Here is an 11,820-nt window from a genome sequence, read left to right on the forward strand (position 1 = left end):
CTCACTCTGTACCCCTCCTACCCTCCCCCTCGCCGCGTCCTCCTTCTAATTCCTCTCCGTTATCCTAACCTCAACTTTCAACTCTCCTCTTCTCCCTCGATTCTGGCCGCTTCACCTCGATTCTATCCTCACCTCCAATCCCACCGCCTCCTCTCAACCTCCTTCACACCCTCCTTCAATCCTGCACCTCCACCCTTCCAACAGCTCTGTTTTCGACCCTATTCTACCTCTCCGAACTTTCCACCTGCTCCCCCGCCGAGGGCTAACGGGGGACCCCCTATAAAGACAATAAATGTATTAATATATATGCTTTTTATAAACTTATATTTAATATGTTACGATAGTTATTTTACTGTTTATACATACTTTGTAGAGCTGATGTTGCTTGGAAGCAAGTATGTCAGCCAGTTGAATGTACCGTCGTGCTCGTTCATCTCGGACATAACCGAATGAATCGACGAGCCAGCCGCCGTCGGGAAACAATAAAACATTACATAATAATTGTTTCACAGCCTGAAAAGGAAACAGATATTTAGTTTTAGATCCCCGCATTCGGTTTTGCTTGTGCTATTATATTTTGCATTAATGTTTACGCGCAACCTTCATATGATGCTGCATCGTAGATTTCCATCTTTCGAATTCTGAATTGTACTGCGTCTTTCTGTGATCGTATGCAACCTTTTCCGTGAACGTGGCATACGTCGGCAACTCTTCCGGTGGCGTAGGTTTATCGTGATGATATTGCGAGAACCATTCGCCGAAACCTTCTTGAGCGTCAAGATACATTTTATAACAAAGGTATTCTCTTATGCAGCCGCTTTCTTCGACAAATTATTAGTTATCGTAAGATTCGTGAGTGTGCAGTCCATAGTCGGATACTCGGTCATAACTGATTCTATCGAATCTGATGGGATCTATGCAACATAAAAATAATACCGTTATATAAAAACAACTACCGTTTAACTAAATAAATATTAATCGTAAAGCTTCTTCTCTTTGACTTGATAGAAAATCAGCTAATTCAGATCATTAATCTTTTCCATATCCGCCTCGGTAATAGTTCCTTTTACGTTCGTTGTATCGCATTCTAAGTGTTTCTTACGTATATTTTCCAACCACCAATTTTGTAATAGCTTCTACATTCAAGTTCGCGTCTTCCGCCGCGCGTAAACATTTCTTCCGCTGTTCATGCTCTTTAACACATTCTAAGTAAGAGGCATAGTTGGTTATTTGATTCTCCTGAGGTAACGTGGCTGTGTAGAACGCAATTAAAGTCGGATCGCCTATTTCAATAAGGACGCGAACGTATGCCGGCAATACTTTGTCTTCTACTTTATCTTTTGTACTTTTCCCGATCTGCCTGAAGAACAGTATTAGATGCGCCAGGAATCTGAGGAACTGCGAGTCGCAGGCGCCGATATTAATCATACTTTCAATCTCTTCCATCAACTTCGGTATTTGATCTAATATTATATATTTTGAATTAAATGATCGGGTTTGTTAGATTGGGCACGTTATTACTGGATTTTTCGACACGTGCAATTCTTGAACGCGTCTTCCAACGAGATTTCATTTTTCCAATATTCCTCCGGCATAATTGTATATATTTTCACCATCATTAACCTCAGTGCTGATTCGACTTTGATATCTAGAAGGCTCTTCACATATGCCCACAATGCATCTTGCCAAGACGATGCTATCTGTAGTAGTAGTTGGACATTGCCGCAAAGACTTGCGTATATATGGCACGATATAATCATCTGCACGGAAAATATTTCTCTATATTTATTTACATATAACAAACAGTTAAGTCTATAATTCATCATAAAAGTTAAATATTTTAAAATCTTTAGAAATATTTTAACAAAGTGTTCTACATGATTACAATATTAAATAGATTACCTATGCGTTTATCTTGAGATAGTTCCCAAGCGCATAATTTCCAAAGACTTCTGTTAGGATTCCCTTCGATTGGTAACTTATTGTTAGTGTCTGTCAATGGATTAATTACTGTAATTTGGATCGTGATTAGGAAATCCATCCTAATAAACATGCGGCCAAGGTTGGCCACAGTGCATAGCCAGTGCTTGTGCTTCTGAAGACGTCCACAACGTACCTATGAAAGATCTTAATCTGTTCGGTCGACCAACTGACTTCCTTGTGTAGCCAACGCTGTGGATCTTCCCTGTTACAAATTTCTCTTTTTTTCTTTCGCTCTCAGCTTCTTAGCGATTAAGAATAAGAGGCTTTTCTCGCGAATAATTAACATCAGAACAGATAAAATTTGTACATAAAAACATGTTCTTTAATTCAATTAATTTCAAGTTAATTACAGTCAGTTGAGCGAACATTTAAGAATAAAACTTTATCACAAAGATACATAGTGTTCGAAATTTTAGTTTGAATTTTCCTTAAAAAGTTTCATGACTTTAGACATTCAAAATGCCAAAGTACGAGCTTACCCTTCTGGCCCATCGATCCTGAGAACGTGAACCTTAGACGTAGACAATACTAAGCATCCAGAAAACGTCTCTTGCATAGAATCCATCAAAATTTCCGCCTATACAGATGAGAAAGACATGACGAAAAGATGATACATCAATTCTATAATTCTATTTAATTTGGACTCAAACCAGATACCTTGAGAAGAAGTACGAGTTCTTCGTTCTCATGCTCGAATACATTTAGCATAATGTGCAGTTTAATTCTATGATCTACGCTGCTAAAATCAGTATACGAATATTGCACGGTACTGCCAAAAAAGTTTGACGCCTCTTCACCCTACAAAGTTTTGCTACCGACCTTGATGCTCTGTAACAAGCCTGAAAAATAACATACAGAGAGATACAAATAAAGATATTATTGAAAAATAAAGATAATTGATGATAAATGATAAGGTAAACATAATTCAAATTGGTTGTATCGGTCAAAATAAAAATGATGCTTCAAGCGGAAGAAAAGTACTTGCTCATTTTCTTTATTCACAACTAAACGTTTTTAATAGCGTGTCAAGCAATAGCATATCGGAGTTTGTTAACTTTACCTCTTATCCTAGCATTGACGTCAAGCTTGTCATAGGAGCAAACGCATTTTCTTTCTCACCATCGCTACTATGGGACTTTGTGTCGATGATCGTTGATTTGACCATTTTATTTTCATATGCCGTGCATATGCTGTCTGTTAATGAACCTGTAAATAATTTTAGTTAATTTTAACTTTACGCATATGCCATTAAAATAAAAATAAATAGATATTATTTTCAACATGCAGTTGCGTAATCTTGTAAAATGTAAATATTTGCAAAAGAGAGTAAAAGATGAAAGATACAAACCCGAAGAACTACTTTCTGTCAGGCCTGTCATGACTAGCGTTGCATCTGGTATCGTTATTAAAGAAGGAGCGATCGTAGCACGCTTTTCCTCCATCGATCGTTTCGATTTGCACGACACATATTTCTAGGTTAACTGACTGTGACAGCGCGCTGAACGCACTGTCTGCACTGCGCGCAGTACACACACGACACACGTATACATATATGTATATACATATCGAAACTGGCGATACTAGCACCGCCAGTGTCGAAAAAGTGAAAAGAACGCGACTCCAGCGCGAGCGCCATGAAATGAAAGTGAATGAGAGACGTCGACGTATCTTACCGTATCTTAACCCTCAGTTACCTCACGTTTTTACACCCCGATATTACCTGACGTAAATCTGAGAGACCCTGGCGTCTTCTCCAGCTTGTATCTTTAAGACAAATGGATCAATTTGACGTCTTTTTTTTAATCGATACATCTTTTAAAGATCTACAAGACTGTGTAGGTTAGATTATTTCAAATTAAAAAATGTAAATGTTATTTAAAAAAAGAAAACGTGTTTTTCTGAAGAAACGAAAAAATTTGCTTTTTTTTCAAATTGACGTAGTACTGACTAAAAAAAGATACAAGGGTTTTATAATACATAATTCAAAAGGTCAAGAGTTGTACTTTAAGAAGAAATTAGTGTCATAACGATTGGTTCCAAAAAGTATATTTTTTTTGCAAAGTGAAATTTCATGATTTTTGAAGAAAATCGATCAAATATCATTGTCTCTAAAAAACGATTTTTTTAAATCGTAAAACTTGCGACCTTGGGCATAAAATATAAAGATGTAGAAGAATAACAAAATACTTTTCAAAAAGTTTCATATGGCTAATACAAAATGGCGTCTATGGATAGGTAAAAATTCATGTTTTTTGTATAAAATCGGTAAAAATGTTGAATAAATGCAATAAAAATGCATGAAAAAATACTTTATTTATTAAAAATAGACACATGAAAAAAAATTATATTGCAACGCGCAAGTGCTGCATATTTTTGCGACATGTTCGTTACACATGGGATTGTACCACATTGGCCGTTGACCGAGTGCGAGACCTTGTCTCCATTTCTGTATAATAATAATAATAATAATAATAATAATCTTTATAATGAAAAAATGAAACAGTTTCGGTTAAAAAAGTTTTGTAAATATTTACTAGAGTTTACTTGAGAATGTCGCAGCTGCCGTAAAATTAATATTTTGACGCTAAGCTACTAGATATTATTTGATTCTGTAAACCAATAAAATCCAATATTTTACTTTTTATACAACAAAGAATATTTTTTCTATTACTATATTGCATAAATACACTGTTTTTAATAAGATTTACTTATTTACTTGTATTTTGACAAAAATCGTTTTTGTCACAATATTATCTCACCTTTTTTTTAACGTAGGAAAAACTCATCATGAGTACCCCCACCCCCGGGGAGGGGCGGGCGGTTATGCCGGACTCCTACCGTCTAAAAACCCTACGTGTGGCCCTACCTCTGGTGTTCTCGCTAGGCGCCCCGGGAACCTTTACGACGACATCCAGGGCTGACCCACACCGACCCCAACTAGGGGTCCCTACTCCCCGGAGAACCCACGTGAGCGGGCAAATACCCCGACCTCCCGCGAATCCCCCGGGCCCCCGCCGCGTGCGTCGATGATGGCGCACGGGACGGGGGTACATTTCCCTAAAGCGGCGACGGGTACCACAATCCCCATCGCCGCGCCCCCTGTGGTTGTTGTGCGGGGGCGGAGTCGGAGCTCAAGAATCCCCGCTTGAGCCCCGACCCCCGCACGACCCGTGAAGAGGGGGATACGGGCTAGAACCCCCGTGGTGAGAGGAACCAGCCCACCCCTCCCCCGGGCCGCGGCTCAGGGGACCCGGGTCCGGGATGGTCGTGAGACAGGTTAGTTTTACCCTACTGATGACCAGTCATTGCGATAGTAATCCTGCTCAGTACGAGAGGAACCGCAGGTTCGGACATTTGGTTCACGCACTCGGTCGAGCGGCCGGTGGTGCGAAGCTACCATCCGTGGGATTATGCCTGAACGCCTCTAAGGCCGTATCCTCTCTAGTCAAAGGTGGCAATGATATCTCTAGGAGTCTCGTGAGTCGAAAGGCTCAAAACAATGTGACACACTACTAGGCGGCCGGTCCTCGCGGTCCGGTCGTCGCACGAGCCCGGTTTGCCGTACGGCGCCTCTGCCCGTCGTCGGGATCTTACCGCTTACGACGGCACGGCGTCTAACGGTCGAACATGAGTTTCGCGAGTTCGATGTCGAGACTCGGAATCGTCTGTAGACGACTTAGGTTCCCCCGGGCCGAGGGGAGCGCTCGTGGCGGAAACCCCGTAGGGAACCCAAGCCGCCCCTGGCCCACTACGCTCGCCTAATGTCAGATAGGGGATCGGGGCGGCCAAGAGCCCGGAACGGGCTCCCAGATCATCCCGTAACCCATTCCCATTTCGCTAACCCGACGCGCTAGAAGGTCCGCCTTCTCTCGGCTCCCTCACCGGGGACCTCTAACACGAGGCCCCCGGTGACCGCCCTTCTGCAGCCGATACTGCCTATCCCCAGGGCCGCGAGGGAGACTTTCTCCCTCGCGGTCCTCAACACCTCGGCATACGAGGCCGCCCCGCCCCGGGGACGATGATTGTCACCGCCGCCGTCCTGGGCGGAGTCGGCCCCGCCGCCTTGGCCCTGCCTCTCTTTCCCACGGCAGGAGGGGTACGGCCCGCCCCCCAACCCCCACCCCGACCAGGCTCTCGGGGCAAAGGAGCAGAGGCCACGGCGCCCCCCCGCCCTTTCCCCCGGTCACTCCCGCCCCCCCAGGCTTATCCGAAAGGGGAGGCAGCGCCCTGAGGGCTCTCCTACCCTGGGGAACACTCCTCCCGCCGGTCACCCCAGCAGAAGGAGCGCCTCCCCTTTGTCTAGTGAAGAAGCGGATCTCCCCCACCAAGATATCCACCTTTCGATTGAGGGCATCGACACGAGAACTAAGTCCCGCATCGAGCCCCGATCTCCAAATGCCCCCTTCCCTGGGGCATCATTCCCCCTGTTCTTGATACGGGGTGCTGCCTGAATGGCAACATCCCGCTTCTCTATTCTGCGCGGATTTTCCTCCTCCACCTCCATTGCATCACCCTCAGCCAACTCCCCCATGTTGGCCTCGAGCACTTTTCCCCGCAATCGGGAGTGCACCTTAAGTTGCGTAGATGCCTCCCGAGTTTCCACTTTGGCACCCGAAGAGGCTTTTCTAGCCTCATCAAGCGCTCGCTCCAATCTCTTCTTATCCCTTACCAACTCTGATGTCCTATTAGTCTGATAGTTTATTCTGTCGGACAGACCATCAATCACCTTCTGATATCGAAGGGTTGCATTCCCCATCTCTATCACTCGGCCCTGTAGCTCATTAATAGCCAGAGCCATTATCTCAATTATGATCTGGAAGGAGAAGTTTTCCTCCGCCAGATCAACCTCTATATTATCCAACGTTCTATTGATGGTCTCCAACATATCTGACGCACAGGTCTTTTTAATGGCTAGTTGTCATTTCTTTAAGGACCCGCGTCTCCTACTCTCTTTCTGCGGATCCTCCCTGTCCCTCGAGACAGCCAGGAGCGAAAACATCCACTCCTGCCCATCATCCTCCTTCTTCTTATCAGTAGCGGCAGCGATAACCGCTTCCCCCGGCAAGCTCACTCCGGACTTACCGGGTAGCCCATCACCTGATGACGACGGGAGGGAGGGTGGGACGATACCCCCCTCTCGCCGGCCCCTGGGTGTCCGGCGGTCACCCTGGGGCGGTAAGTTCTTCTTTGCCTTATTGCTCATCTCATTTTACAAAAGAAGTGGTTTTATTTCGGAGTTTTCCTTCTCCTAGGTTGGTAGGTTTCTGACCTCACGAGCCCAACCTGCCCGAGCTCGAGTACCCCGGGTTTGCCAAACCCGTATCGGGAACGCCCACCAGAAGTCCCGAAGGGCCTCCGGAGGCCGCCCCCGACCCCTGGGAGGACGGTTGGAAGAGCAAAAGCTCGTTCCTCACGGCCCCGTCCAGGCCGGGCGGACTTATTATAGAGGCCGCCTACCTCGCAAGTCCCGAGGGACTCCCCGGCTTCCGCCAGTCCGAAGACTGACAGATGTTACGGTGCTGATGTGCTCGGGTATCCCGGGTGCGCAAAACCCGTATCGGGGAAGGCTCCTAGGGGCCCCTAAGGGCCCCCGGTGGCCTCTCCCGACCCCTGGGGGGAATATTATCTCACCTGGGTCTAAGTGACCCCACCGTCCCACTTGTCACTTTCTGCCGCGGCTGCTTCGACCGGACTGAGTTTCGCAAGTGGCCAGGCTAGTGCTAGAACCTTCAAACTCCCCCCCCCCCGGGTCCAGAGTCCCCACCACTGCGCGTTCAAAAAGGGAGCAAGTTTTAAACACGCCTTAGGTCACTTAGGCCCACGTGAGGTAACTGAAGGTTAATAAAAAAATTTCACATTTGGACTTTGCGTCGCAATATCTCCGCTTGTAGGATACGTAGCGGAAAAATAAAAACATATTTCTTTATATATCGACCCCAAGCTATCGATCAAGCCTACTTAGAACTTGATCCGTTCACTCGTTATTGAGATCTCAACATCTCGAGTACTCGCAACTCGTCGCGTCGCGTAAAAGAGTCACGGTGCGGTTGTGACCGGACGTCACTTTATGGGCACGTGGACCGCGCGCTAAATCAACTTTTCAGCCAGATTTGTCCTTCAAACGGTCGCCACTCGGTTTGACCTCATTCTACCGAGAAGGTAATTATCGAAATCACGGTACGACGTTGCAACAAGACTTCATTAATTCTCTCTTATTTTCAGGTTCTCAACGCTGGATGGATCACCGCCCCGCTGCTGCCGCTGCCACTGGCCCTCGCTGGACAACGATGGACACCCCTGTCGTCGGAACGGGTAAGTAGAGAATGAGTGTGCTCAACTAATCGACCGCCTTCCCTTTCAGCTTCTCGCCCCGGATGGATCTCAACTGCCGCTGACTGTCCCAGATCCTCGCCTTATCGCATACTGGAACACCGCTGGACAACGCTGGATCGATGCCGTGGGACAAGGTACGTAGCAGGTAAGTAATTTACATTAACTTGACACTGCGTATATTAACAAACGATTGATTTATTTCAGATCGTCGTGGTTGATTACAAAATCGCCGCACTGTTTGCGCTTCACGCTGACACATTCGTCGAACGTCGTTACAATTGGTAATTAATTACCGCTCGCTATTGTAAAACGAGTTATGTTTAACGCGATGGATACGCGGGAGTGCTCGGTTGTATTATACCGCTGCGCTAAACTACGCGCCGAGTTCTTATATGAGAGAATCTTAGTACGTGTTACCGCGACCACGATATCCGAGCGACTGCCTCGAGTCCTCGGGCTCTCGCGGCGTCCCCACTTCGGGACCGTCGCTCCCACTCTCGGTGTTTCTACGCCGCAGTACTTTTCCGCGCCAGATGTTCCGAACTTTCTCTTTTCTCGTGCTGTTTTTGCATTCCCTGTCGCCCGTGGTTCTCACCCCTGGGCTCCCGCACGTCCGCACGCGTCTGTCTGGGGAGTCTCGTGCCCCGGGCCCCCGGTTCCCGTGGTTCGCGACCACTCCGCCGAGTGGTTTTGTCGACCCCGGGGATCTCTTCCGGCGCCTCCCCCGATACCTCTCCGTCCCCTCTTTCGCCCCGGAGACTCTCGGCTTCCGAGTTCCGGGTGCCATTGTTTGTCCCCGGTATCTCGGCCCCCGAACGTCAGAACGCGCTTCCGCCGATGTCGCGGTGCCCCTGAGGGGTCCCTGGGTGCGTTCCGCCGATCGGTTCCCTGACTCGACTATCGTGCCCCGATCCGCGGGGGACGCGGTGTGTCCCCGCTATCTCCGCCCCCGGTGACCTCAGCGCGTCGCGGATCGGGTGGTTCGCTTCCGGGTCGCCCCTTTGGCAGGTCCCGATAGCCGCCCCTCGTCTCGTCACCTCGCGCCTCCGTTCGCGGGGTACCTCGCGTGACCCCGCTAACTCAGCGCTCGGGATTCGGATCCCGCTGTGGATCGCGTCAACGGTCTCGGTCGGCGTGCCCCGATTCGCTCCGCGTGTGTTGTTGCCCGCGCTGGCCCCCTTTGCTCGCTCTCGGGGGTCATCCTGGCGCGGTACCGCTATATCGCGGGCCCCTTGTCGGATTCGCGCTACGACCGGTGGCATCTCCCCTTTTCGTGCCTCCCGATATGTCCCCATCGCCGTTTTGCTCGTTCCGCCTTCCGCGGCTCGTCCGTGTGGGTCATTTTGACCCCGGTCCCCTCCGCTGGTTCTACGGCTGTCTTCTTAAGAAAACGCTAGCCATATGGGCTCTTCGGACTCGCGTATCCGGCGCTCTTAATCTATATGCTCTAGCCTGCTACTTTTTGTGTGTTCCGGCGCCGTTGTTACCTCCGGCGTGTTCCCGGCGCCTCGGCTAAGCGAACGGTTGCATTCTCCCCGTCAATTCCGCACTTGTAGTATCGGCTCGTGCGGAATTTGCACAAGGAACATCCGCTCGCGTGGCGACTAGATTGTCGTTAACTCAATTCCGGCGTTAGCGGTTCCCGCACAAACAAAATTCGAAGTTACGCCTGCTCCGGTGCGCCTGCGGCGCCAACGCAACTATTGATTGGGCGCTCTCTTTCGTCTGCGTGAGACTTGACCCTTCTTTCTATCTCAACTTAGTTTGTCATCGGCCCTTGCCAAAAAAAAAACGAAACTACAATAACCCGAAATCAAATTTGTCAATATCTTTTATATCGCGGAAAACTTAACCTACACGCAAAACGCAAACTCAAAATAATTGTTTCTTTTACTACGCCAAATTAAAATTAGATCAGCACGCGCAGTATCAACATAATAAACTGAAAACTCTTGCCTGTTCGGCCCACAACAAAATCAAAATAACCTTTTTCCGCCTGCTCGGCTTCCGCGCGTGACCCCGCGAGGCCACTCCTTCCTCCGCTCTTGGGTCGCGCGTCTCGATCCGTCCGTCCTGGTGGGACCCCCTCACTCCTTGGATCCCGCTTCGCCCCTTACCGGGGAGAAGTCGCTATACCGCGATCGGGTGCTCGGGCTCCGGAACGTCCCGTCTGATGCCTCCCCGGCTTCCAACAGTGGTAGGTCCGGGTGGACGACAATCTCCTCCGGCGTGCCCATTGGCTCAGGAATGTCGATGGCCATTCCGCTTGTCCCTGTCCGTTGGGGTCCGGTCCCCCCGGTGTCTGAACTGCAGCTCATCGCTCCTCCTGAGTAGCACTCGGGGACTTCCCCGCGGGTCAAGCCTCTGCCGTGGGGCTGTCGAGCCTATTGCCTCCCCATGTCCCCTTGGGCGGGGTTCACCAGCCCGGGACGGCGTCTCCCGACCGCCGCGCTTCCTTCGCGACTCCTTTCGCCTTTCGGCCTTGCGCCTCTTGTACTCCGCGCTCTCCCACTCCACCATTATCCGCGTTCGCTGCCCCGCGATCCTGGCGGCCCGTCGTTCCCCGACGGCTTGTGGCGGGCGGCCCTGCGCCTCTTCTATCTCCGTCTCCGTGTCGGTCGTATCCTCGCGCATCGACACCGCCGCGATGGATTCGGCCGAGACCTCGTCGATGGACGCGTTTGTTTCGGTCTCATCCTCCGTTATTTGTGCGGGGTCAACCTCCCGTCCCATCAGCGTTAGCACCGAGACCGGATAGTCCCCCCGCCTGACGTCTTGCCCGGTCGGTTCGCGCTGCGCCGCCGATCTCGACTCCCCGTCGCAGGAGATGCTCTCCACGCTGATCGCGTACCCGTCCCGGCCGGGGTCACGTAGAGTCTGCACGTGACTGGGTGTCGCCATGATCGCTGCGGGGTTGCTTGGGATCTCCATTTCCCTCGCCATCTGCTCCAGCTCCTCGCGCCCCAGGGTGTTGGCCTCCTGCATCGATGTGAGCGACATCATCGTCGAGGCGGCCCCGCTGCTCGTCCTCGATCTTGGTCGGTCGATGCTGGCGTCAGCTGTTGGTTCCCCCACTCCCGCCGGGTGTTCTGGCGTCAGCGTCCGCCCCGTGGCATCTTCGCGGGCTCCGATGTCCACTTCGGTGGTCATCTCCTCCCCGCGGAACCGCAGCGTCAGGTCGAATTGCGACCGGGTGTCGTCCTGCCCGTACGGCCATCTGACCGCCGCCATCAGAGTCACCTCTGCGACGTCCTCCTCGTCGTCGATATGGCCCAGTACATGCACCGTCCTGTAGTGCACTTGGTTGCCTCGCTCACGCTCGGCCTCCATGACCTCTCGCATGACCTCCGTCATGCGGCTGCGCGCCTCGTGTGTCTCCTCCCACGCTCCGGCCTCGGCGTCCGGGACCCTCGCCAAGTACCGCTCCATCAGAAGAACGGCCCTCTCTGCGTCTCGGCGCTCCCTCACATATTCGCGGTGCCGCCGCACTCGCTCGACCCCCGC

At 50.1% G+C, this 11,820-nt stretch overlaps 1 pseudogene; it reads right to left on the reverse strand.

Annotated features, from left to right (window-relative positions):
- Positions 1–366: 366 nt before the first annotated feature.
- LOC139785867 (nuclear pore complex protein Nup107-like) lies at positions 367–6,868 on the reverse strand (annotated as a pseudogene).
- Positions 6,869–11,820: the final 4,952 nt, after the last annotated feature.

This window comes from Temnothorax nylanderi, unplaced genomic scaffold (assembly GCF_030848795.1).
Source record: "Temnothorax nylanderi isolate EJ_2023f unplaced genomic scaffold, tnyl_v1.0 TNYL_tig0905_pilon, whole genome shotgun sequence".
Classification (NCBI taxonomy): domain Eukaryota; kingdom Metazoa; phylum Arthropoda; class Insecta; order Hymenoptera; family Formicidae; genus Temnothorax; species Temnothorax nylanderi.